This window comes from Rana temporaria, chromosome 4, assembly GCF_905171775.1.
Source record: "Rana temporaria chromosome 4, aRanTem1.1, whole genome shotgun sequence".
Classification (NCBI taxonomy): Eukaryota; Metazoa; Chordata; class Amphibia; order Anura; family Ranidae; genus Rana; species Rana temporaria.
This window is the reverse complement of record NC_053492.1, coordinates 227730207-227758203: the sequence shown is the minus strand read 5'-3', so window position 1 is coordinate 227758203 and position 27997 is coordinate 227730207. Positions and strand designations below refer to the sequence as shown.

Here is a 27997-nt window from a genome sequence, read left to right as displayed (position 1 = left end):
TATGAAATGTAATAATTCCTGACAAAGTAAACAAAATATTTTGGAAATGAGTAAAATAAAATGACAAACTGTTTTGTAAGACACTGTGTACTGGATATGGCTCTCCAATGTGAATAGGAGAACATGAAGCCCACACGCATGCTGTGATATAAAGAGCAATTAGGATATCTTATACTTTCCAAGTTGGAAATGGGAACCCCAGCCCACTCTTCCTTCAGATGCCACACCAATTACGCTCAGTGTTTTCTAGCCTATGTTTTGCACTTTCTAGCACTTGTACCTGGTTTGCAATATCCCGCTGAGTTTGTGATGATAAAATTAAAGTATTTATATTATTATTATTATCTTAAAATGTACAATAGTTCTGATGTCTCAACCCCAGAAATAACAGATATAAACATTAAAAAATATGCTAACCAGTTCATGTGTAGCTCTCGCCACAATATGCACCTCCATACACCTAGCCATTCTAATAAAGGTTTCCTTAATTCATAACCTTCCATTACTTTTAGGGCTACTAGAGTATCTTGGTGGGTAAAGAAAATGAACAATTTACCAAAACTAGATAAATAGATGGACCAGTATTAAAATTACAAAGTTTATTTAATAATATATACATTTGGCTCATAACGTGTGTAATGCAAAAAATCAAGATAAAAAGTAATAATAGGCTTGGTAAAAATCAAAATCAAAACCTATTTTGTTAGTTAGTTACTAGAAAATAACATGAAATACTCTAGGTTTGCAGCACTTTTAAGGATGGTAAATTGCAGGACTTGAGGACTGCAGTCAATGATATTTTGTTAATTAGAATGTGCCATGAATCACTGTCAATGCCCTGACTAATCTTTAAATGTCTGATGACTTGCTAAAGAATGGCAGATGCCCTGACAGTATATTTTCACTCTATTGGTTTGTTGTCTTGCATACAAACACAGCCTTTATAAGTCTTCACTGCTCCAGCATCCAGAGATCGCACAGCGTTTGCATGGATCTCAATTCCCAGTTTTTTCAGCCATGTAACATTTACAGACTGTCAATGTTTATCAAAATAGCTCTTCTCCTTTCTTCAGGCCATGCATCACTCTCAGATTTGATGAAGTATCCCTCTTCATGAGATCGAATCAATTTCACATGAAAAACAAAACAAAAATATTATCTTATAGCTTTCTGAGTAGCTATTTCACCTTTTTTTTTGTGTTTTTGTGAAATATGTGAGCACAAAAAGCAAGAAATATTTTGCGGAATAAAATGTACACTGATTGTTGCTTCTTTCAAAGGGCAGAGTATGACTGTTTTTAAACTAATTTGATCCCATCCGGGGTGATGCTTATTTGCATCCCCTTCATCCCCAAAATGGCCAACACCCTTGAAAGAAGTGACAATCGGTGTAAATTTTATTCTACAATTTTTTTTTTCTCCTATTGTTGGTCAATGCTGAAAAGTGATAGCTAATAAGGATGAAGCACTGCTATAGTAGTGTCGATGTTTTGTACATACGCCAGCTTTTAACAGAACGACTGATACACTGAATTTTGCAGTGTCTGAGAGGAGTGTAATATTTACCAACATTGAATCATGAAGCTACTTTCTAATATGTATCTTGAGAATATTAAACAAAGAAACTTTTGCTTTGCTTTGCAAACTTCAGATCGTAATCTCACCTGTGACAGTATGCGAGGTGCGATACATGATCATAGGTACATTTCACCTCGCATACGTTCCATTATGAGAGACTGAACCGGAATCCATTCCGGGTTTTACAGCCTCTGGGCCTGGCTAGGATTCCGGTCCGGATGTTTGGGTCTACTGGAGTCCACAATCAGCTGGACTTTAAATGTCCAGGAAGAGAGCACAACAGGGCTCTGGCTTGAAACTCAGGAAGGGACCTGAGTGAGGGGAGCGCTGAGTGCTGGACTGAAAAGGTTTGCTTTACTACATGTTTTGTGGGTGTCAGGGACTAGCCCCACACTGTATAGAGAGGAGATCCTGTTTGTTTAGTTTAGCGCCGGACGGCAAGGATTTAATTTATTGTTTTGTTTATTTTAATCTGCAAACCGTTTATAAATAAAATCTGGCATCCGCCAGACTTAAAAGAAAGTGCCTGCTTACAGACTGTGATTTCAGAAAAGGTGATCCCCACGAGCTAATCCCTTACACGTGGTGGATTCAGCGGGCACTTTTCTGAAAATGGAAGAAATGTTAAAGGCCCTGCTACAGGCCAATGCAGCCCAGCGGGAAACCAACCGCCAAGTCGCAGAGGCCGCTGCAGCACAACAGGCTGCCCAGCAGGAGATAAACCGCCAAGTCGCAGAGGCCGCTGCAGCACAACACCGCCAAGTCGCAGAGGCCGTTGCAGCACAACACCGCCAAGTCGCAGAGGCCGTTGCAGCACAACACGCTGCCCAGCAGGAGATGAACCGACAGTTTGCCGAAGCTCTGGTGGAACTGAAAAAGGGGTCCGCACCTCCGGTGTTAGCGGAACCAAAGATTGTACGTGCTTCCTACCACCTGCAAAAGATGACACCGGCGGATGATGTTGAGGCGTACATGGCGACTTTCGAGAGAGTCGCTGACCGCGAAGGATGGCCAAAAGAGCAGTGGGCGGGACTATTGGCCCCATTCCTAACAGGAGAACCCCAAAAGGCCTATTTTGACCTAGAACCAGATAAGGCCCAGGACTATGAGACTCTAAAGACAGAAATACTCGCACGCTTGGGTGTCACCATGGCAGTCCGGGCCCAGCGCGTGCATCAGTGGTCCTATTCCAGCAACCAGCCACCCCGGTCACAAATGTTTGACCTGGTCCACCTCACCAGGAAGTGGTTGCAGCCAGAGACTCTGACCAGCCCTCAGATTGTGGAGCGTGTGGTAATGGACCGGTACCTGCGTGCGCTCCCTGCTACCCTGAGAAAGTGGGTCGGACAGGGGGACCCCAACACTGCAGCCCAAATGGTGGACCTAGTGGAGAGGTACAGTGCTACCGAGGACTTAATAAACCCACCCACGCCCCACTTCGGAGTGTCTCGGGGTGCAAGATCTCCCAACGGTTCGGGTAAGACTGTTCCGGGGTTCAAGAGTTTGGGGAGAGTGGATAAGACTGTTGTTACAGCAGATGAGACTGTAGGTCCTAGACCTGGAGACTGGCCAAAGAAGCCAGGAAGGTTTTTGGGACCGGTAAGAGGACTGGGGGTAGGGCAAATACGGTGTTTTCGTTGCCATGCATTAGGCCATATTGCTGCAAACTGCCCTCTAAATGATGAACCTATGCAATGTGATTATGTTGATAGGGTAAGACGCCTTTCTCTGTTTGCACAGGTCGCATGTGTTGCGACAGGTCAGCGTCGCCTGGAAAAACAAATGTGCGTTATTTCAGTAGATGGCAAGCCTCTTACAGCCCTGCTAGACTCTGGTAGTGTGGTGACCTTAGTCAGGAGTGTGTGTGTAGATCCCGCAAAACTACACCCCAGTTGTATTGGGGTAATATGCATCCATGGGGACACTCGGGACTACCAGACAGCGGTGGTTGAGGTTGATACCCCCTGGGGCTGTGTAACACATTCAGTGGGGGTGGTACCTTCACTGCTCCATGAAGCCTTAGTGGGAAGGGACTTTTCTCATTTTTGGAAGTTATGGGAGAGTGAAGGGAGGCCCGTAGATAGCGCTCCCCCTCCTGGGGAAACTCGAGAACTCTCACCAGACCCGTTTTGCCAAAGGGAAGGGCATGCTGTTGGTGGGATCGAGGAGGCCGGAGATCCTCCACCATTCCCTGCCATGGCTGGGGAACCGGAGGACTTAGAAGCTAGCACCCAGCCTGAGGGTAACGAACAGGAAACCTCGCCTGACCCTGACATGGAGAGTAGCCAAAATGTGGTACCCGACTTGGAGGTCAGGAGGGAAGATTTCTGTACCGAGCAGCTGCGAGAGCCCACCCTCATGAATGCCAGGGAAAATGTTAAGGTGTTGGATGGGGAACCGGTGGATCCTAATTGGGTGGTGTCCTTTCCCTACATGGCAATTAAAAACCATTTGTTATATCGGGTGATAAAACATGGAGAGGAAGAGGTAGAACAGCTACTGGTTCCCAAACCCTTTCGCAGGGTGGTGCTAGACCTGGCTCATGGTCACGTAATGGGGGGACATCTCGGGGTCGAAAAAACCAGGGAGAGAATCACCCAAAGATTCTTCTGGCCCGGTTTGCATGCAGAGGTCAAGGAGTACTGTGAATCGTGCCCCGAGTGCCAAATGTCAGCACCATCGCCCCATTTTCGCAGCCCCCTTGTTCCTCTACCAATAATTGAGGTCCCCTTTGAAAGGATTGGCATGGACCTGGTGGGGCCGGTCGTGAAATCTGCCCGAGGTCACCAGCATATTCTGGTGATCCTGGACTATGCGACTCGCTATCCTGAGGCCATACCCTTGCGTAACACCTCCGCCAAGGTTATTGCCAAGGAATTAGTCCAGGTGTTTAGTCGAGTAGGGATCCCAAAAGAGATCTTGACCGATCAAGGCACCCCTTTTATGTCAAGGGTTACCAAGGAATTGTGTAGATTGTACAAAATCTCCCATCTCCGTACTTCTGTCTACCACCCCCAGACAGATGGTCTGGTCGAAAGGTTTAATAAAACCTTGAAGAGTATGTTGAAAAAGGTGGTTGACAAGGATGGGAGAGACTGGGATTTTTTGCTACCATATCTCATGTTTGCCATACGAGAGGTTCCACAGGCCTCCACAGGCTATTCCCCCTTTGAGCTCTTGTATGGTAGGCATCCCAGGGGCCTGCTAGATATTGCTAAAGAAACGTGGGAAGGAGAGGTCAGCCCATATAGGAGCATCATAGAGCACGTCTCCTTGATGCAGGACCGAATTGCAGCCGTTCTGCCCCTAGTACGGGAACATATGGAGCGAGCCCAGGAGGCCCAAAGGAGGGTCTATAACCGGGGTGCCAAGGTCCGTACTTTCAACCCGGGGGACAGAGTGTTGGTACTGGTTCCCACGGTAGAAAGCAAGTTTTTAGCCAAGTGGCAGGGTCCCTTTGAGGTTGTCCAAAGGGTGGGGGAGGTAAACTACAAAGTCTACCAGCCAGGGAAAAGGAAACCACACCAAATTTACCATGTAAATCTCTTAAAGCCCTGGAAGGACCGAGAGACTTTACTGGCCACGTCCCCACTTCCAACAGACCGGATACCCGTGATACCTGACGTTCCCATCACGGATTCCCTGTCTGTAGCACAGCAAAGTGACGTTAGGGCATTCGTGCAGAAAAATAGAGACTTTTTCTCCCCCTTACCCGGACTGACCAACACGATCCAACATGACATAGTGACGGAACCAGGGGTTCGGGTAAATGTAAAACCATATAGAATTCCAGAGGCCCGGCGAGAGGCAGTTGCGGAAGAAATAAAAAAATATGTTAGAGTTGGATGTGATCGAGGAGTCTCACAGTGAGTGGTCAAGTCCCATAGTGCTGGTCCCAAAACCTGATGGCAGTATTAGGTTTTGTAATGATTTTAGAAAACTTAACAGTGTGTCCAAATTTGACGCCTACCCGATGCCCCGGGTCGACGAACTTGTGGACAGGTTGGGACAGGCTCGCTACATAACGACCCTAGACCTAACGAAAGGTTATTGGCAGATACCGCTTACTGAATCGGCCAAGGAGAAGACTGCCTTTTCCACTCCTGAGGGCTCGTTTCAGTATAAGCGGATGCCGTTTGGTCTGCACGGAGCCCCTGCATCATTCCAGCGAATGATGGACAAAATTTTGAGACCACATCGCTCGTATGCAGCGGCGTACTTGGACGATGTGGTCATCCACAGCCCAGATTGGGAATCGCACCTGCTCCGTGTACAAGCGGTCGTAGATTCCCTTAGGGAAGCACATCTCACGGCCAATCCAAAGAAATGTGCCATAGGCCTGGAGGAGGCCAAATACCTTGGGTACATTATTGGCCGGGGAATGGTCAAGCCGCAGACCAATAAGATTGAGGCAATTCAAAAATGGCCCCAACCAGTCAATAAAAAACAAGTGAGGGCCTTCCTGGGCATTACGGGGTATTACAGGCGTTTTATACCCAATTTTGCCACCATTGCCGCCCCCTTGACCGATCTAACGAAGGGTAAGGGGTCGGTCATGGTCAAATGGAACCCCGAAGCCGAGGGGGCATTTCAGAAGTTAAAACAGGCTCTTTGTATGGTACCCGTACTAGTAACCCCGGATTTTAGCCAGGAGTTTGTTATACAGACGGATGCCTCTGAGGTGGGACTAGGGGCCGTACTGTCACAGATCAGGGATGGTGAGGAGCACCCAGTGGTATACCTGAGCAGGAAGCTGAACAAGCACGAGAAAAATTATGCCATCGTAGAAAAGGAGTGTCTCGCCATTAAGTGGGCCTTAGACTCCCTGAGGTATTACCTACTGGGGAGGTCATTTAAGCTGGTCACAGACCATGCTCCCCTGAAGTGGATGTGTGATAACAGGGAGAAAAATGCTCGTGTGACAAGGTGGTTCCTGGCTCTACAGCCTTTTAAATTTACGGTGGAGCACAGGCCAGGGAAGCTCCAAAATAATGCAGATGCCCTCTCCCGTGTGCACTGTATGGTTGGGTCAAGTGCTCAGCCGCAGGGGCTTGAGCAGAGGGGGAGGATATGTGACAGTATGCGAGGTGCGATACATGATCATAGGTACATTTCACCTCGCATACGTTCCATTATGAGAGACTGAACCGGAATCCATTCCGGGTTTTACAGCCTCTGGGCCTGGCTAGGATTCCGGTCCGGATGTTTGGGTCTACTGGAGTCCACAATCAGCTGGACTTTAAATGTCCAGGAAGAGAGCACAACAGGGCTCTGGCTTGAAACTCAGGAAGGGACCTGAGTGAGGGGAGCGCTGAGTGCTGGACTGAAAAGGTTTGCTTTACTACATGTTTTGTGGGTGTCAGGGACTAGCCCCACACTGTATAGAGAGGAGATCCTGTTTGTTTAGTTTAGCGCCGGACGGCAAGGATTTAATTTATTGTTTTGTTTATTTTAATCTGCAAACCGTTTATAAATAAAATCTGGCATCCGCCAGACTTAAAAGAAAGTGCCTGCTTACAGACTGTGATTTCAGAAAAGGTGATCCCCACGAGCTAATCCCTTACACACCCTTAAAGTGTTACTAAACCCAGGACCCTGCCTTCTCTATATCGGGTCTCCCACAGTATACAGAACATGGAAATGCAATTATTTTAGTAAAAATAAACTGCTAAACACCTTTTCTCATCAGCAGTTTATAGCAGTCTTGTGACTTCTATCAGTGTCTGGACGAACACTAGTTAAAGCTTGCAGGAGTAGTTTTCATTCTCATCTGACTGTCCTATAAGGCTGCGTGACCACTGACTTTCTGTTTGGCCCTGTGTTCTGCATCCTCCAAAAGAAAAAAAAAAACCTCTCTAGCAATACACAACAAACTGAGCATGTGCAGAGTGCCCCCAAGGCCCTGTAGTATCAGGAGATGGAAATGGGTCTGTGAAAGAGGGGGAGGATCTGAGAAGACAGTATCAAACAGCCTTTCTTACACAATGCAGAGGATTAACTCTTTATGTTCCACAGTGAGTATAACAAGCATGCTTTAAGACTGATTTTACTGTTTCGGGTTTAGTAACACTTTACATTTTTGGCCTTTTTTTGTTGGTAACAATTGCTTTAAAACCAAACCAGATACATAATTATTAGTATCCCATCGATTTGGGACTTCCTTTCAAAGCAGCAGTGAAAACTGTGTACTGTGAAGTTTACAGTTTACAATCCCTTTTTATAATGATGTTGTTATGGTCGTGACCACCTAAACAGCAGCTCCAGGTAACAATGAAAATAAATCTATTAACCAATATTATAGAAGAAGCATGGCTAGTGAACTGTACTAATTCAGTAGCAGCATCGCAAACAGCAGAGCTGGAACAGAGCAACATTTTGGCTCGTGTTCTTAAAACTCAGCAGATTGAAAAAATGAAGTTACTGGAAGTGGGAAATCAAGCAAGTTACAGCAATGCTTTTTTCACACATTCACATCTGCTATTTGTTTTTGAGAAGTTCAGATCTGATGACCTACCATTTCTTTTTTCTTTTTTCTTTTTTCTTGGTAAAAATCAAAAATAAACTTTCTCCTTTAGGAGTTACTGTCCCAGCACACCAATCCCATGGTCAGGGTTTTCAATAGAAAGAGAGATCATGCAAAAACCCCTAACACCAGCTGGTCGGTTCTCCAACACCCAAGATGGGGATATCAACACATATTCTTGATGGAAAAGTCTTGTACCTCTTATGTCAATGTGTTTTTGTTCTTATTAAAAAGTGAAAATATGCCATCACTCAATCTGTCAGTGTGTTAAGATTTGTGACTGACAAATGTTTGGGTCTTATATATGCTCTCAAATCCAGAGGATTGGTTAACCAAGGTATGTCCACAACTTCAGAAATGTACCTTGGGGAGCAGCTAGATCACAGGTTAAATGCCAGGAGACAAACATTCATAGTTCAACAAAATGATATACTGTATATACTGTATATACCAGCACTATATCAAATATAACTTAACAATATTGTGAATACAATGTCAAAAATGTATATAGTGCAAACTAAGTCCGGTCAGAACCAAGACACATAACTATGATCAGTGAATAAAAATCTGTGTCCAGTCTGTGTATAACTCCACAACTTCACAAACATATTTCCACCTTCATGTTTTGTGTGATATAAATAGTTGATTACCGGATTCCCATGACCCCTTATAACTGAGTCAATGAACGCTTATTTCAGATGAATATACATACAGTAAAACCTTGGTTTGAGAGTAACTTGGTTTGGAAGACAAGCAAAGCTTTTTAATACATTTTGACTTGATAAACAAGTGATGTCCTGATATACAAGTAGCGTCATGTCACAACTGAGTATAAAAGAGAAGAGAGGCGCCTCTAAGTGTAGCAATATGGTTACATAAAAGAGGCACATCTAAGTATGCAGGCATCCAGGGTAAAGCTGTTCACATAGTCCATCCTCCTCACCGCCATCAACATTGTCCCTTCCACTCTGAGCTCCATGAGCGGTTCAAGCCTTGCTTTCAGATCGCTCTACTGTAGGATAGTCTTTCCGATAACCATTGCAGACTGACAGCGGTGAAAGCCGGCGGTGAGGAGAATGGTCTATGTGGACAGCTTTACCCCGGATGCCTGTATACTTAGATGTGCCTCTTTTAATCATCAACCATGTGCATTGCTGAATGTTGTACCTTCATTAAATGTAACCATATTGCTACACTTAGAGGCGCCTCTCTTTTATACTCTGTAGCTCCTGCTGGATTTTGCTTCTAATTCCCTTGTGGAGGCTTCCATTTGTGGATGGACATTTTATGGTTACACAACCTGGTCACATTGCTATAATCTATTTATATGGACTATAAACTGAAGGACTTATGAATAAATGGTTGTGGAATGAATCCTTTGAGTTTCCATTATTTCATATGGGGAAATTCGCTTTGATATACAAGTGCTTTGAATTACAAGCATGTTTCTGGAACTAATTAAGCTCCTAACCCAAGGTTTTACTGTAGTTGGCTGGACATTAGTATTTCCCCCCTCAGTCGGGGGTCTTTTGTACGGTATAAGCAGAACTTCACACCTTCTCCTCTATTACTCCAACTGCGGCCCACTGATTGCCTCCAATACTCCTAAACTCAGATCGGAATTAAAACAAACATAAATTCATAGTGTAACTGCCTGACTCAAGCAATATTATACTTACATAATAATAAACATGACAATGTTCTAAAATGTCAACACTACAGATAAATGAAAGGATCACCAGATTTTCGTGATTTATTATAAATAGGCAAGTCATTCAAGCTATTACCTTATCCACTGCAGCTTTTTCTTCCTTGGAAGTAAACATGAAATTTGACACAAACTACAGCTCCTCTCCTACACTTTTCCAATTGTTGCTCAAATCCACCTCTTACAATCCTCAGCTCAGGCCCGGAATAAAAACATAAACAACACCAAAGTGCACTATGTTTCTAAATTTTAAATGGTTCATGTACAGTATAAGGTATTTTACTCACATAAAAATTGTGTGAGCTTCTTCAAAACATAAAGAATCCCCATTACTCTAGATGAATAATAGGCTCCCCTGACTTACATGTAAGTAAGAGCAGTCCACAAGACATCCAGGTCATCCCCCTCTCAACCTGATAAGAAGGAACCACCATCTAACCCATTCCTCCATCCCTTCAGTTGTGGCCCAGATACAGCTCCTCTTTGGCTTCACATTGCAAGACCCGCAAAAAAAAAAAAATATGACCATAGTGCAGCAAAGTTTTCTGGGCATTTTTTTTTATTACAGTATATAGCATTAGTATATTTAAAAATGTGTTATTTTTTTTTAACACAGGGGTGTTTTCCCTGCAGCTGGGGTTGGAATGGTTGATTTGTTCTTTTTTAACACATGAATTAATGCTGTTTATATAAACATTCTTGCTTTTGGATAATGAATGTCAGCAGAACTTCACATCATTCACTAAGCTTGGAGGTAAATTCCCTTGCAAAGTGCAACTTCCCCTGAAAAGCCTATTTGCCATTATTGTATCAACCCCATCAGTCATAATGTAATTGAGAGATCCTGCAGGCAACATAAGCTTTAGGACCCATGTGTGATGATATTTAGTGCATTACAACATGCAGGTTAAGCAACACAAAGACATTTGGACAGGATGGGGGAAAATGTTGGGTTTTACAGCTATTTGGGGCTTCATTAGAGCAATTCCCCTTCACTTTCTGTTCTGGGGACAACCTTTTTACCAACCAGGAAATTAGAAAAATCTGCAAAAGAGTAACAACAAAAAAAAAGTTGACGATGACGGAGGCACATAAACTTACCATGGTGTCAGGGCTCAGCAGCCTTGATACAACGTGGTCAGTTTACAGGGGGAGGGCATAGCCAGACAGGATCAGCCAGGTATTTCAGGTGTTACAGGGGACTAAATGACACAGCACAAGGACTGTGCTGTATAACACGTTTTAAGGGAACAGGATACAATTTCTATTTTTTTAGGTTAACAAACAGTTTAACATAAAAAAGGCATTTTAAGTTCGGTCTGTGTTGACGTTTATGTTCTCTGAACAACCTTTTTAGCAGACAGAAAGTGATGGAATCCGTCCCGTGGAGCTTTCAACTACAGTCAAATCTAACAGGATTTCTAATCCTTCCCTACTTCATCGAAAACTAAAATAAAAAAATGAACTATAGACTTTAAAACATAATTTCAGGAATTATTTTGTGCACTGTTTGTGCGCTGTCTCTCCTCCTCAACCACATACCACAACTAAAGGCATTTTATGGAAAAATGTTGTTAACATACCTTAATTTTCACCCCATAGTTTCAATCTGGTGATCTTCATGTCCCTCACTTTATTTGGTGGTCTACGGTATTACTCCAAGACCACAAATCATGGCATTCAATGCTGTAGCATTATGAAATGTGTATATTTTGAGCATATCTACGGGAGGTGACAGAAGCATTATCAAACTGAGTATTATGTCCCTATTATGTCCCTGGTTATCTGACTACAGAGTCACTCCCCTTTCCAAGAACATATGAAGTGATGATGTCTACTGACATACACTACATGTAACTTTTGGTAAAATTGTGTTTTTCTGAATTTATGTTTTAGTATTCATTAGAATTGTTATTGGTATAATTATTCTAAGGTCATAAGAGATTGCATGCTTTAGATCCATGCCTTGTTACTCTGTGTACTCAAACCACTGCAAAATGGTAGTGGCAGGGTGCGCACGGACATCAGAGGACTGCAGTTTTATGGGCATTCTTTGAAAAAGACCTTCAGTTATCAGATTTCTGAAAACTGTTCTGGAAGCCTTTAAGAATGACATATCACAGACATACAGATTATTTAGACAGCTAAGAATAGTTAAATGGTACAATTTTAACGGAATCACCATATTTCAGCATTATAAAATTATATACAAGAATCTTTTAAGGATTATAGAAGACCAAATAGGTCACTACAGAATTTTTACAGTTAAAACACTAATATTTTTACTAAGGGCTGAAAGGAAAAATACTGTTTCATTGGATGGAATACAACTCTAATCATCACAAAACGGAATACATCTGATCCCCATAGTCAGAAATAATCTGGGAAAGTGGTCTCTGCAGAGCTGCAAGATATACACCAGTGTCACTTAAACTTATTTTTGTATAGCTATTACTCTGTTACGAATCAACTTATTACTAGTCAAATTAGTACACTTCAAGCCTCGTTTGACTCAGTAGTCTCAAATTCTTATAGGTGTATTTAGTGGCTTAAGTGGCTTTCATTCTACAATCCTAAAGGAGATTTTTTTTTATATTCCAATATAAGCTTACTTAACAATCTAATTTCATGTTGTGAATGCTGTCTATCTTCTGGCCATCTCTTTCCACAACTTTCTGTATTCCCTGCATGCTTTGCAGCTTCTCCTCTACTGTTTACTTAAAATTTCTAAGATCCAGGGGCGTATCCAGGCAGAAGGGCAGAGGCGGCTTTTTATTTAGGCCTCATGGCTGCCTAATTTGCCTTATTAAAAAGCCCTTTTTGCCTCCTGAGGTCAGGATGAGGAGAAGCAGCAGACGGGACGCCTTTATGGAAGTAGTCACACACAACGGGCATGGTAATAGAGGAGGCTCAGTGTCCTCAGTCAGGCCGCTCAGGGAGCTTCTTCATATAGCAGCATCCGCCGTCTCCTCTCATCTCCTCTCTGCCCCATTCAGCCACCACCGAGCCCCCAAGCCAAGACAGCGGCCCTGACGATTGTTTTTTTTTCTCACCTCCTCCTCTGTGGCTACAGCCAGGGAGGGGCCGGTGGGCTTGGCGAGGACAGCTGACAGACAGTGGCGTGTGCTAATGAGTGGTGAGGGGAGCTGGGAAATAAAGGTTGGGGCAGCACAGTGACAGGAGGGGGAGGTGTAGCATGACTCACAGAGGTAGGGCATGAGAGAAGTGATAACAGTGCAGAAATGTATAGAGAAAAGAGTTTATATAATATACAAGAGGGAGAAAGAAGAGTTTATATATTGTACATGAGAGAGAAGAGTGTGTATAGTATACAGAAGGGAGAGAAGAGCTTATATAATGTACAGGAGGGAGAGAAGAGCTTATATAATGTACAGGAGGGAGAGAGAGAGGCCTGGTGACCCCATCATATGTACCGCTGACCGCATCCTCTGCCCCACTGACCACATATTTTTCCCTACTGACCCTGTTTAGGCCCTTTCGGACCCCATCCTATGCCTTACTGACCCCATACTCTGCTCCACTAACCTCATACTCTACCCTACTGACCCTATCCCTCTTCCCTGCTGACCCCATCCCCTGCCCAACAGACCCCAGTCCTATACCATGCTGAGCTTATCCATTGCCCCATTGACCACATATGTGGCACTTGGACAAATCATGTTTCAGGGTCTGATAAGGAAGCTGTGAATGGCTGAAGCTTCCTCACCAGATCCTCAGACAAGAACAGTATACCACAGCTAGTGTGGGACAAATTTAGTTTGGGTGCCCCCGATTTTAGTCTTGCCTAGGGCAGCACAAAACTAAAATACATCACTGCTAAGGACTACATATGCCACGGTACCTTGCTGCCTGCAAGCACTGATTCCTGCAATGACCCCACCTCTTAAACTTCCTCCTCTCAGCATCTCTGTAGTTCAGAAGGCAGGCTCTGTGAAATGTGTGACACAGCAATGCCCACTTAGCATAGTGAATACCTTTCACAGAATTCAATTAACTAAATGTGTGAGGATTTTCACAAAGTTAGATTAGAAACTTCAATATTTCTCAGATTAATAAGAGTAGGCTAGAAATAATTGAAATTTAATGTGGAAATGAACGCATTGATTTAAATTTTTTACCGTGTACAGTATATGCATTAACAACTGATTGGTAGTATTGTTAGAATACTACAGGGGTATTTATGGCAAGGTTATGAAAGTTTTCAAAGTTATGATTTGAGTCTTAAATTGTGACTCTGGGTGGCCTACAGCGCATTTGCTTAGTGAACTGTTATGTTATCTTTTCTATAAAGTTTTATCAGTCCAGTAATATACTGGCTGAATTGAATTTTCACCTAGCACAGCAAGCAGTGAACTTAATTTCAACAGAGTAGACTTTTTTCATCTTATATTTCTCTAGGGAAGATATTTAGAATTCTGGCCAACCACTCTAATTTGCACACCCTGGTCCCCTGTGACACTTTGTAGCAATGGGGGTAACACCCACCCATCCCTGTTACAGATCTACAGCTTTCTGAGTCACCACCCAGCCTCTAGACCAGGGATCCTCAAACTACGGCCCTCCAGCTGTTGCGGAACTACACTTCCCATGAGGCATTGTAAAACTCTGACATTCACAGACATGACTAGGCATGATGGGAATTGTAGTTCCTGAACACCTGGAGGGCCGTAGTTTGAAGACCCCTGCTCTAGACTATCCCTTGAATTGGAAAGAGCTTCATGAACTAGCAAAGCCCTGTGCTCTCTTCCTTCTCTTATGGACTAATTAGACTTTTTGATTAGACTCTAGACTCTAATTAGATTAATTGGACTCTCCTTCTTCAGCCTTACCAGTGCAAAGAGTCTAATTTAACCCTTACGTAAAGTCTGTTATACAAATATATTGTAGCAACCCTAATAGCATTTTAATAAGTGTATACACTTATTAAAATGCTATTAGGTCTGCTACAATAAATAACTGGACAACGTGTAATCCCTGTTTAAAGTCTAATGTTTTTTAGATTCCTGTTTTCTTGACCCCCTCTCCCCAGTGACTCCAGTGGCTGAAACATATTAGTATGACCATTTTGTAAACTGCGATTAAGACAGAACTTTGGTTGCCCTGTCACCCTTTATTTAACAAGAAATGGGTAGTTCTTGGTGGAGCTGAAGATATACGAGTGCCAGTGCAAGTTTTTGACCGAGTGTCTATAACACTTTACTGCCCTCTCTGCCCCACCACTGTAGTGAAATAGCGTTACTGTTCTGTGGAATGCACAGAGAAGAGGTGCTGTTAAAGAGGAACTGCAGTCTGCTCATATAATTTGTAATAAAAACATCTTTGCCATTCTGAAGCTTCCCTCCAACCACTTTGCATATTCTTTTATACCGTGATTCTGTACTTGCCAAATATGCTACAGAAATCTCCCTCCACAGAGTTTGGCTGCATCCATTTTAACTGTGGGCAGCTGAAGCTGCTGCCTGTTCACTTTCTGGATGTACACAGATTCACAGAAGCACACCTCTAGCTCTGCAGCCCTGCAGCTCTCATTGACAATCTTATGACTCATATACCCCCTCCCTTCCTGGCAAACTCTCATGAGAGGGAGAAAGAGCTGTGCATTATGTCATAAGCCTAGGCGTTTTACCAGACAAGAAACAGGAAGTGGGCTGTTGAAGGTATTTACTGGCAGAAAAAAAAACGTTTTACTATGCAAATTTAAGATAACAAAGGCAGAAGATTTAATAGATGGAAAGTTTAAAAAACGACAGAAGGACTGCTTTTAACAATCAGTTGAAACCTCCTAAAAACTGATGCAGTTATTCTGCTTCATGTGATGTCTGCAATTGATAGAGCACAAGACCAAGCAAAAAGGACATGTGGGAAGCACTAACTTGCCAGTCATCAATAACTTCCTGTCAGCTATATTTAAGTTGGCACATTCTGAAGTACCAAAAAACAATATATTCCTCTTGCCAAAGCTATTCTTATCCTATATCAAGATCAATTGATAAAAAGTGCTAGAAATGAAAAAAAAGTGTTTCCTATACTGTGACAGACCTAGCCAAGAACAGGGGATTTTGGAGTGGATTGCAGGGTGGCCTCTTACCCACTGACTATTGCCCCTTATTTTTTAAGAGAACACTACTCTCTGGGAGGTGTATGCATGGGGGACCCTTAGAATGATAGGCAATGAGAGCTCATAAATGTATACCTTTTCATTATACTGTAGATTGAGTTTCCATGTGAGCCGATGTTATCTTATGAAAATTATAATGCATAAAAAGTCAATAATTTTCTGGAAAGCTTCTAAAAAGAGCATAAATCATTCTTAATAAGTCATGCCTTTTAATGCTTACTTGCTGTCTGATTAACACACAGCCTACTTTGTTAATTGGAATTAGAGTTTTTATCCATCTGCAAAGCAATCACATGGCAACTAAATTAAATGCCTTTTCTTAACTCTGGTGCAATTTATCAATATTTAGCAATGTGCTGGTAAATCTACACAAGCTAACAATGCAATCCACTATGACAGAAGATCTGCGCTGGAGCCAATATAAAGGACTCCCTAAAATGTGAGCCATTACTGCAGTTTAATTAGTGTGCAGCCTATATTTAACTTTGTTGCTATATATGTTCGAACATCAGGTGCTATACCATTATTTCATATATTTGCTATATGTTCTGAACCTCAGTCATTGTCACCCCAGGCAAGTGGGGGCCATCAACAGCTTATAACTAATTACTAGGAAGAAAGTAAACAGATATCACCCTTAAAAGCTTATACCCGCTTAGTGCTTTTGTTTCTATTTTATCATTGTAAGCTGGGCCAAAATGTGACTATAATGGCTCAAAAAGTGATATCTGGCAGAAGAACAAATACTTAACCAGCAGGTTCCCTAAATTACAAATATATTAATGCTATCTTAACCCCTTCCATAGAGGGCATTTTCACCCCCTTCCTGCCCAGACCAATTTTTAGTTTTCAGCGCTGTTGCACTTTGAATGACAATTGCGTGGTCATGCAACACTGTACCCAAACTAAATCTTTATGTTTTTTCCCCCCCACAAATAGAGCTTTCGTTTGGTGGTATTTGATCATCTCTGCAGTTTTTATTTTTTGCGCTATAAACAAAAGAAGAGCGACAATTTAAAAAAAAAACACAATATTTTTTACTTTTTTATTTAATAAATATCACAATTTTAAAAAAAAAAACATTTTTTTTCCCTCAGTTTAGGCCGATACGTATTCTTCTACATATTTTTGGTAAAAAAAATTGCAATAATCGTATATTGATTGGTTTGCGCAAAAGTTATAGCGTCTACAAAATAAGTGATAGATTTATGGCATTTTTATTTTATAAATTTTTTTACTAGTATTGGCAGCGATTTTTTACTGTGACCGTGACATTGTGGTGAACACATCGGACACTTTTGACAAATTTTTGGGACCATTTACATTTATACAGCGATTAATGCTATAAATATGAATTGATTATGGTGTAAATGTGACTGGCAGGAAAGGGGTTAACCACTAGGGGGCGTTGAAGGGGTTAATATGTTCCCTAAGGTGTGTTCTAACTGTAGGGGGGAGGGGACTCTCAAGGGGAGGAGACCGATGTGTGTTCCTCTGTACTAGGAACACACATTGGTGTCAGGGAAATGCCAGTAGAAGAAATGGCCATAGAAGAAGTACTGGCAATCTTGCCAGTAGAAGAAATGGGAGCCATGGGCTCATTATGTGACAGGAAGATCCTCCTCCTGCTGGCCTATAAAAGGCTGCCACTGTATGATCCAAATTGCTGGATTGTCGTCAGCCTTCCTGAGTTCCTGAGTCTCTGTATTACTGCTGTTTGGATTTCCTGTTGTGACCCGGCTTGTTCCTGACCTGTCTGATCCGCTCTCCTGGTTTAACCCCCTGGCTTGCTTTACTGACTTGTTACCTTCTCCATTTCGGCCTCCAACCAGGTACGTGACAATTGGTCTCCTCACCGCTGACAGGAGGTGGATCTGTGTGTTTACACACACAGATCCACACTTCTGCTGTGATTACCGGCAATCGCGGGCACCCGGTGACCCGTGTCGGGTCACGAGCGATGTCGCTGGCGCGCGCGCGCCCTAGAACGCCGGGAACACAGGACGTCATATGACGTCCACCCGGATCGGCGAGGGGTTCTCTGTAACTTTTCACTCAACTTTTCTTGCTGCATGATTGCTCCGGGTCAGTGATTCTAATTAATGAACCTAGTGAAAGCCAAGCAAATAGTAAAGGCAGAAGTAGGTTAAAAAAGTACTTCTTATTTTTGATATCTTCATATTTCTCTGCATTTGGTCACATTTAGTATGAATCCTCTAGGAGCATAGATACTTGAGGCCTCATATATGGCTTTTGCATTCTCATTGCAGGTTTGTGTAAGTAAAAGATGTGAGTTAAATTATAACAAAAAAATTCATGCCATACCCTCATCTTTTCACCCCAATGTTGTGCATATTTCTTACCGGTTATACTTAGCTAGAGGGGCAGGATCATGGAGATCTTTTCTTTATGGCCTGACTGACTCCATGCAGTCTTCCTTGACTTCTTTACTTCAATGCTCGCACATTAGCAGAATACACTCCTTAAATTTCAATGGAATCCCTGTCCTCACCCAGACTGTTAATAGGTCTTCAGTTGAAATACAGGGAATCCAGAAAATGCCTGCAGAGGGGAACGGTGTGTATGGGCAAGGTGTGAGACTTGCAGGAATGGAGACATTTTGAAGCAAGGCCGTATGGCGTAGGTTACAAAATGAATAAACATGGTCCAGATCTTCACATATCCAGGTCTGCATTAATCAACCTACTGTTGACTTTAGTAAGATATTTGCAAAGTGCCCAACCACCAAACATTTTCTCTTCAGCTGTCTTTTTTGACCTACTGTAATGTATAGATCAGTCTACAAATGTATTTTAAAAGTGTTATATTGCACTAAACCTTTCGTTTAGTACAGTAAATATTAAGAAAAAGTAGCAGTAAAAAAGTCATTTGTGGCTCTAACCAACATTTTGTTTGTATATATTCTTTGTGGTCAGCAGGAATGGCGCTATTGCAGGAGTATGCCCTTTGTCTACTTTTGTAATGCTAAATGGTGTTCCTCTTTCTCATCTCAGAAAGTTGAAAAGTATTTACATGTGTTTTGCCAGGTTCTATAAAAGGGCAGTTATTTTAGTGTTAATGACCTAATATAGACTAGCCAGAAAAGATACCAATCTAAACAAATCAAACATAATCAATATCTTCCACAAGATCTTTTTCTAATGGGTGATGTATTGGTTAACGGGCCCAATGCTTTCTTTTTTTTTTGTTTTATCCAAAATCTTTTATTCATTTTTTTTATACAAAACAGTACAATTAATACAACATAAAATCAATATACAGACTAACATATATGGTCTCCTAATGTACCCTTTCCAATGAAAATTGAAAATATATTAAAGGCTCTATCTTCTTCTACCGATATTATGTACTACTCCTGGATTTCTCCATTCTTCCGCCCCAGTGCCTATCCCTCCATTTCTACTCTTCAAGGGAGATACCCAGGGATAGGACCCCACTACCTATACCTACAGTAAGTGGAGGGGGGGAGGACGTATATAAAAAAAAAAAAAAAAAAAAAAAAAAAAAAAAAGAGAGATACGAGAGCGAGAGAAAGAGAGGGTAGGAGGGAGATATGGAAAGAGAAAGAGAGAGAGAGAAAAAAAAGAAAAAAAAGAAGGGGGGACACCACATCCTACTAGAATATAGTGAAAAGTATCGGGGTAATTCCCCTTATTGTGTATTTACATAAGTGTACAGAACCACAAAGAAGTTGAATAATAAAAAAAAAAAAAAAAAAATAAAAAGAAAAAAAAAAAAAAAAAAAAAAAAAAAAAAAAAAAAAAAAAAAAAAACACACTGAATCCAACTAGGATATAGTGAGAGGTATAGGGGTTAACCCCCTTATTATATATTTACATGAGTGTGCAAAAAAAAAAAAAGAAGGAAAAAGAATAACTCTAAGTCTCTCTAAAATACAGTGAAAAATATAGGGGTTAATTCCCCTAATTGTGTATTTACTTAAGTATAATAACAAAAAAGAAAGACACTACATCCTACTAGAATGTAGTGAGTTTTGTGTATTTACATAAGTGTACAACACCAGACAGGAGTTGTAATAAAAAAAAAAAAAAAAAAAGAAAAGGACACTATGTCCTACTAGAATATAGTGAAAGGTATCGGGGTAATTCCCCTTATTGTGTATTTACATAAGTGTACAAAACCACAAAGAAGTTGAAAAAAAAGAAGGAAAAAAAAAAAAAAAATTATAAAAAAATATATAAAGAAGAGAGACACTACGTCCCTCTAAAATATCGTGAAAAATCTAGGGGCTAATTCCCTTTATTGTGTATTTACTTAAATATACAAAGAGCTAGAAAGAGTTGTAAAAAGAAGAAGGAAAGAAAAAAAAAACAGAAGAAAAAAACACAAAAAAGAAAAGAAGGACTCTAAGTCCGTCTAGAATATAGTGAAGGGTGTAGGGGTTGATTCCCTTATTATGTATTTACACTAAGTGTCAAAGGTAGGAGGGCAGAGGAAAAAAAAAAAAAAAAAAAAAAAAAAAAAAAAAAAAAAAAAGAGACGCGAGGGAAGGAGGGGGCCCCATAATGGTTCCCCCCAACGGTCTCTCTATTCCCCTCCACTCTCTCCCCCCCCACCACCCCCCTCCCTCCCCCTAGCCCTAAAATCCCTCCATCCCTTCCAAATCCTTTCATATCTTGGCCCAGACTCTACCTGAAAGGACCATAACTCCTCCATCACTTGCATTTTATCAATTTCTTGGAGCCATTCCCCTATCGAGGGTACTCTTTTTTCCCTCCAGTTCCTAGGTATTAGTGCCTTGGCTCCGTTCAGTAGGAACGGGACCAAGGAGCCTCTGTATTTTTTCCTGGACATACTTGTAGTGTGGAACAAACATTCCCATGGGTCATATCTTATCTCATATCCACTGATTTTTTTAATCAGACCTAGTATCTCCCGCCAATATACCTGGATGAGGGGGCATTGCCACCATATGTGGGCATGAGTTCCCTCCATCCCACACTCCCTCCAGCATAGGGGGGACGCCTCACTGTTAATTCTGTGCAGTTTAGTTGGTACATAGTACCATTTAGTAAGTAACTTATAGTTGGTTTCTTTTACTTTTGCATCCATCGTTGTGGTCTGCACATATTCTAGCACCTGCCTCTTCTTTTTATTAGATATAGTTTGATTAAGTTCTATTTCCCAGCTTCCTATCATTTTCAATTTTCCTACCTCTATCTTGGTTGTCAACATCTTGTAGAGACTTGATATTCCCCTTTTCCCAGGTTCCTCTTGGGTCATAAGTTTTTCCCATTGATTTAGTTCATTCGTAGTTCGCAGGGGCTTCGACAAAGTGCCGACAAAATGTTGGACTTGTCTGTGTCTCCACCTATCTCCTGGGTACTGTCCGTATTTCTCTTGAAGTTCTCCTACCGGGCACACTTCATTTCCTTTTATTATATCCTTTAATCTTGAGGTGTCTGAAGTTGCCCACTTCCGGAATAATCCCCCCTCCTTGCCAGGAGGAAAGAAATCCGTACCTGTAAGCGGCAACAGCGGACTATTATAGGGCAATTTATTTTTCTTATAAACCTTATCCCATATTCTAAAAGTTTCTTTTGTTATTACTGGAGTGTCCAGGGGTAGTCCTCTATATTGCCTCGGTACCCATATTATATTTCCCAGCTCTTTCTTACTTAAACTTTCTTCGACTTCTACCCACTTTTTTTTACTTCCCCCCTCCCCCTGCGCCCAATCTGTAATCCTCCTCAGTACTGCCGCCTCATAGTACCTTCTGAAGTCTGGCAGCTGTATTCCTCCTTCCTCTTTAGATCTAATCAGAGTCTCCACTGCTATACGCGGCTTTTTCCCCCTCCATATGAAACCTCCTATTATCCTGTCCAGGATTTTAAAATATATTTCTGGGATTTTTATCGGGAGTGTTTGAAAAATATAAAGAATTTTAGGCAAAATCATCATTTTTATAGTATTCACCCTTCCCCACCATGATACTCTATCTATACTATATCCTTTTAAGTCTGATTTTACCTTATTCAGTAGTAGTATATAATTGTCTTCATAGAAGCACTTTTCCTTGCAGGACAAGTATATACCTAAATATTTCACCCTCCTTTGCTTCCATTTAAATGGATAGAGCCTCTCCAATTCCCTACGATCCTTTGGACTTAATGATATACTTAGTATCTCCGTTTTGTCTCTATTAATTTTGAGATTCGAGATCTCCCCATACTGTTCATATTCCGCCATTATTTTAGGCAGTGTCTCCCTAGGGTTAGATACAAATAGCATCATGTCATCCGCAAAGGCGGATATCTTGTGCTCTCTTCTCTCTAGTTTTATCCCTTCTATGTCCTGATTCTTCCGTATTGTTTCCAATAAAGGCTCCAATGACAGGACGAATAGGATAGGCGAAAGCGGGCAACCTTGCCGGGTTCCATTACAAAGTGAAAAGCTATCAGAAAGGGTGCCATTCACCCTCACCCTAGCCGAGGGATCCGAATACAGCGCCCCTATCCACCTCAGCATACTTGGACCAAATCCTATATGGGATAAGTTTGCAAGCATAAATTCCCATTCTAGCCTGTCAAATGCCTTTTCGGCGTCTAGAGACAGGAATACTACTGGTTCTTTGTTCTTTTTAGCTTTTTGCAACAGAAATATTACTCTTAAAATGTTTTCTCTCGTTTCTCTCCCGGGTACAAACCCTGCTTGATCGTTATCTATCAGGCCTGTCAAGAGCGGCCTAATTCTCTCGGCAAGAATTTTAGAATAAATTTTTATGTCCACATTTATTAAAGATATCGGCCTATAGCTGGCACACAAGGAGGGGTCCTTATCTTCCTTCCCTATCAAAGTTATGTGAGCGTTCAGAGATTCCTTACGTATTGCCAAGCCCCCCCCTATTGAGTTCATGTACTTCTGAAAGAAAGGCACTAGTATCTCCCCAAACCTTTTATAATATAGTGACGTAAACCCATCGGGGCCGGGACTTTTCCCCATTTTGATGCTCCTAATCACTTGACTTATTTCTTCTTTTGTTATTTCTTTCTCTAAGTCACTTATTACTTCCTCTGCTAGGCCTGGGGTCTTCACCTTTTCTAAGTATTGTTTAATTTTTTCCCTTCTATTCTGAATTTCTATTTCCCCTTGCCCCTTGTTGACATTATATAGGTTTTGGTAGTAATCACAAAATGTTTTAGTTATCTCACTAGTGGAGTGTCTCATTTCCCCATTTCTATCTTTTATTTTCAGAATAGGGTTCAGTGTATTTCTTGGTTTTAGGGTCCTTGCTAGCAGACTCCCTGGTTTATTACCTAGAGCATAGAATTTATTATTCACATTATTAAAGATCCATTTCGTTTCCTGCTCCAGGAGGTCCCGGAGCTCTTCTCTCTTGCTAGTTAGGGCCCTTAGAACCTGCTCTGCCTGTATTTTTTTATGCTTCCATTCGAGGACCTGGATTTCTTCTAATAATGTTTGTTTCCGTACCTGTCTAATCTTCCTCCTCTTGACTTTCTCTGCTATCAACCGCCCTCTCACATATGCCTTGTGTGTTTCCCAGAGCGTGGCTGGATCGATGTTTTCTATATCATTTTCTTTGAAGAATGTACTCATATCCCTACCTAGATCATCGGCTGTCTTGGTGTTATTTATTAGGGACTCGTCTAATCTCCACACTGGACACCCAACCGGGATCTCCCCTACGTCTAAGGATAGTACCACTGGGGCATGATCTGACAGTGTTATAGATTTTATTTCTATCCTTGTCAGTCCTTCAAGCAGCCGATGATCTAGGAGGACATGGTCTATTCTTGAATAAGACCCATGGACCCCTGAGAAATATGTGAAGTCCTTATCTTTTGGATGGAAGATTCTCCAGGCGTCCACCATTTGCATCTGGTATAATTTATGTTTAACCATTCTGAGATATTTCCCCTCCGATCTCAATGAGATCGGTTGAGTGTCTAATAGAGGATCAAATACAAAGTTTAGGTCGCCTGCCAGAATCACCATACCTTCTCTAAATCCTTCTAATTTATTTAAAATCTTTCTCAGATAGACGGCTGGCCTTACATTAGGACAATACACATTTACCAATGTGTACCTCCTATTCATAATTGTACCCTTGACAAACAGGTATCTTCCATCGGGATCTACCTCTGTGGCTTCTAGAGAGAACCCTGTGTTTCTATCGAGCCCTATTGCGACTCCCTTTGCCCTTTTATTCGGGGAGTAGCTATGAATCCAAATGGGGAAATCCTTTGAGTTTAATCTAGTTTTTGATGTTATTTTTAGGTGGGTTTCCTGAAGGAACACTATTTTGGCCGAGAGTCTCTTCATCTCCTGTAGTATTTGATACCGCTTACTTGGGCTGTTTAACCCTCGTACATTGTATGTAGCAATCTTTAATGCAGCCATTTCCTATATTTCGCTTTTTTTTCCCCCTCCTAAATAGGGAGGGCATATCATATCTCCACAGGACATGAGAGACTCCAGGCCCTTTCTCAATATATATATAGACCAAACCATGCATCAAACTCATATCAAAGTAGGAAAACTTAATCCGAGTACCTTGAGACCATATATATAACATATACCCCCCACCCTCTCCCACCCTACCCCCAACACATTGAACCTCAATGCTAAGACTCACTCGGTCTGTGCCCATCCAGGCCACTTGCCGAGTGGGCCTTACTTTGGGATGTCTATCATGACCCCCCATTACCCAGGCCTCGTCCACTAAATTGGGACGGCTCCTGGTCCAGGGACGGCATATCAGCTCCATATTACCCCCTCCCCAAGTGACAGCCATTTATTCTTTCTCTAGATATTAGACCTACTACGATCCTTTAGCAAGAGGGAGAATGGGTAATGGGCAGGTAGAAGGCAGAGGGCAATCCCCGCGGGTACCTGATAACCAGCCCCCCTTGTTTCCCCGCCTCCCACCCCACCCCCCCCGCATACCCATGACCCACAGCATACGTCACCCCTCATACATAAGTTTAATAGTCTATGCCCTATTCCATTCCTGTTCCCTCCATCTTCTCCATGCTGGAGGTCTCTTTTCCCAATTATCTATTTGCATTGGCTGAATATTCAGCTTGTTACAGAACTCCTTTACATCTTCAGGAAAACGAATAACTGCTGAGACCCCCTGATTCTTAACCGACAGGCAGGCTGGGAAGCCCCATCTGTACGGGATATTCTTTGACTGTAGATGACTGGTTAGTGGCTTCAATGCCCTCTTTCGTGCTAATGTCTCTGGTGCAAGATCTGAAAACAGGAGTAGCTTGCCTCCCTTGTATTCCATAGTAGCAGAGTTCCTTGTGCATTGAGATACCAGTTCCTTTTGGTTATATTCTAGGAATCTGACTATGGTGTCCCTTGGTAGGTCTCTCTGTGTGTTATACTGTTTTTGTATTCTGTGGACCCGTTCAAAATGCAATGGAGCTGTCAAGTCTCTTTTTAAGGCTGTATTGAATATCCCTCGCAGCACCTCTCCCAGTTCTATATCTTTAACTTCTTCTGAGAGACCTCTTATGCGCAGATTTTTTCTTCTGCTGCGATTCTCGTGATCTTCTAATTTATAACGAGCATTTCTTATTTCTATCCAATCCATGTCAGCCCTATCTCTTAATTCCATTATTGCATTTCTATGGTCCTCCAGTTGTTCCTCTATCCCTTCCACTCTCTGTAGCACGCTCTGTATATCTCTTCTTGTTGCTCCCATTTCCCCCTTGATGGTTCCTTCTAGGCGTAGTATCATTTCTGTAATGTCCATCATATCCTGCCTAGTTGGTGGGGCTTGGGAGTCTTCAGGGGAGGTATTAGGATACAGATTGGGCTGTTGTTGACTCTCAGGGGTCTTTAGGACTTTACTCTGGCCCTTTACCACTGGGGATTGATCTTTATTTTTCTCCTTCTTTTTCCCTGAGACCTCCCCCTCAGACTGTCCTTTATTCTTTATAGGTGTCCCAGGTATACCATTTTCACTGTCTCCTTTAGGGCTATCCAATGTCCTCTCCAGACCTTCAGACACAAGATATGATCTCATTGTGCTGCGGCTTGATCCCCCCCCCTGCGTGTTTTTTGGGGCCTTCCGAACCATCTCTGCCCTTTTTCCAAGAGCCTGTTTATAGAGATCTTAACGGGCTGTCTAACCTTCACAGGCTGACAAAATGTGTAACAGAGGCTAATGGGGTGTGTGAGCAGGACTGACAGGATGTGTGTAACTACTCACCCTCCTGGGCACCCCTTTCCCCTGGCCCCTAAAAAATTTTTTTTTTTTTTTTAGTCCTGCCGTTGGGGCGACAGGGAGTAGCCAGGAAAAAATAGAGGATTCTGTAAAAAAAAAAAGAAAAAAAATATATGTGTCCGTTTTATATCTATCCCTCACAGGCTGGCAAACTAACAGGATGTGTGACAGAGGCTGACAGAGTGTGTGTGTATCTACTCCTTATTTCAACAGAGTTTTAACAGTCCTATGCCCACTTCAGATCAGACAGACAATAAAATCCTTTTTCCAGCGATCCTTGGAGCTTATATGCACTTGAAAGCTCTTATATATGCATTTTTATACGTTTGTAACCAACATATTTCCTTTGGCAAGGAGGTAATAAGATAGCAGCCTGGTAACAGTTCAACAGTGCAGTAGCCAAGCAGCAGTCCTATTCAATCTTATTCACTTGTTACCTTTAGCAAGGTGTCAGCAAAGTAAAGCCAAGCAACAGTTCAATAATACCTTGACCAGTCAGCAGTCTTATTCACATTTTTCATCCCACCGCCTCCTCGCTCTTAGCTTCTCTCTCTCCCCTCACCTCGAGTTCCTGGCAGTCCAAGACCTGTACAGGGAAGAGGGATTCATCCGTCTTGTCCGCTTTATGGATACATGGAGGGCTGAGCGTTACCCACTCAGCTTAGCCAGCCTTCTTCCAGAACCCAGGGTTGCTCACCTCCCCAACATCTCTTCGCCAGCTGAGCCGAGGTCGGCGTCCGTAGCAGCACCCAACAGGATCTCGTGTCACAGTCCCCCAGTGGCTACCTCCTCCTCCTCCTCCGTCACTCCGCCTGGTGACCAATCGCTGTAGACGCAGCAGCTGACGCTCCGCCCGGGGACATCCAGGACACCGCACAGCTCCGTAAACCAGGGGCACAGACCCACCCCTCAGCGACGCGATCGATCTCCGGGGGGACGGGGGGGAGAGCTCCCAGCCGAGCTCCAATACTCCGCACGGATATCCCTCACCCTCGCCAGGCGCATCGAGCAGAGGTAGGAAATGGCGATAGCCAGGGGTGAATTCGCTTCAAGTCCATGTATCTAGTCACTTTGGAGAGGAGCATGGAGCTGCTGCTGCTGCCGCCCTGATTCCTTACGGCGCCATGTTGTTACTCCGCCCCCCTGCGCCGGACCGCCACCAATGCTTTCTGATATTTTTTTCGGTTTAAAAGCAACACAAGGTGCTGGGAAAGTATTTATATACTGGGAAGCGAAAGATTCATTAAAGTGTGATTGCTGCGATTACACTAAGATTACACATTATGTGCCATTGACTTGAAAGGCAGTTAAAAGGGCAATTGCAGCATTTACTATTTAATGAATTTCACACACAGATATTTAACTATTCGAGGGCTTCTTTTGTAGTGTTTTCTACATTACTAATTCATGAGATGTTACATGTTGTGGGTCAAGCGATGTTAAATCTGTATTACATTATGTACCATTGTTAGCAGCACAGCATAAATCAGCCTCATGCAAGAAATAGAAAATATACATATGATATTAAATGACACTTGGTAAAGCAAATAATTTGTATAAATCAAGACAAGAAAAATACAGTATATATCTTGAACAAAATTTAAAGGAATTATATAGTGTTTTTGAATATATTTATTTGATTCTGTAACAAACATTTAGACAACATTATGTGCATTTTTTGGTTTTAGATAAATAGGAAATATTGCACATGGTTTACCATTTGCAGTCAGAAGGTGGTGCGGTTGAGTTAGGAGCCAGTTCTAAACCACCACTTTACACTTTAGCTGTACTTGAATCTACTATGAAGAA

The 27997-nt window shown here is 42.2% G+C and overlaps 1 protein-coding gene and 1 long non-coding RNA gene across 3 annotated transcripts in view; both read right to left on the bottom strand.

Moving 5' to 3' along the window:
• KCNQ5 (potassium voltage-gated channel subfamily Q member 5) overlaps positions 1-27997 on the bottom strand; it is a 751481-nt gene that overhangs the window by 577933 nt on the left and 145551 nt on the right. The gene's annotated exons all lie outside the window — the stretch shown is intronic.
• Positions 585-8861, bottom strand: LOC120937030. The gene is made up of 2 exons (XR_005748666.1): positions 7147-8861; positions 585-1664 (listed from the first exon to the last, which is right to left on the bottom strand). It is a non-coding gene; the product is annotated as an uncharacterized LOC120937030 (long non-coding RNA).